Raw genomic sequence first — 273 nt, forward strand, 5'->3', positions numbered from 1 at the left:
AAGTTGCACCAGCGTTTTTGGGGCCGAAGTGCATTACCATGTAGCAATAGGTTCCGCGATCGGTAATGAACACAGTCTTTTCGCGATCGTCAGGGTTCATCATAATTTGGTTGTAACCTGAGAAGGCGTCCATGAAAGACAGAAGTTCGTTTCCTGCCGTTGCTTCTACCAATCGATCGATGTGTGGCAGGGGGAAACTATCTTTTGGACAGGCCTTGTTTAGGTCGGTAAAATCCACGCAAACTCGCCATTTTCCGTTTTTCTTTTTGACTA

This window comes from Brassica oleracea, chromosome C8, assembly GCF_000695525.1.
Source record: "Brassica oleracea var. oleracea cultivar TO1000 chromosome C8, BOL, whole genome shotgun sequence".
Classification (NCBI taxonomy): Eukaryota; Viridiplantae; Streptophyta; class Magnoliopsida; order Brassicales; family Brassicaceae; genus Brassica; species Brassica oleracea.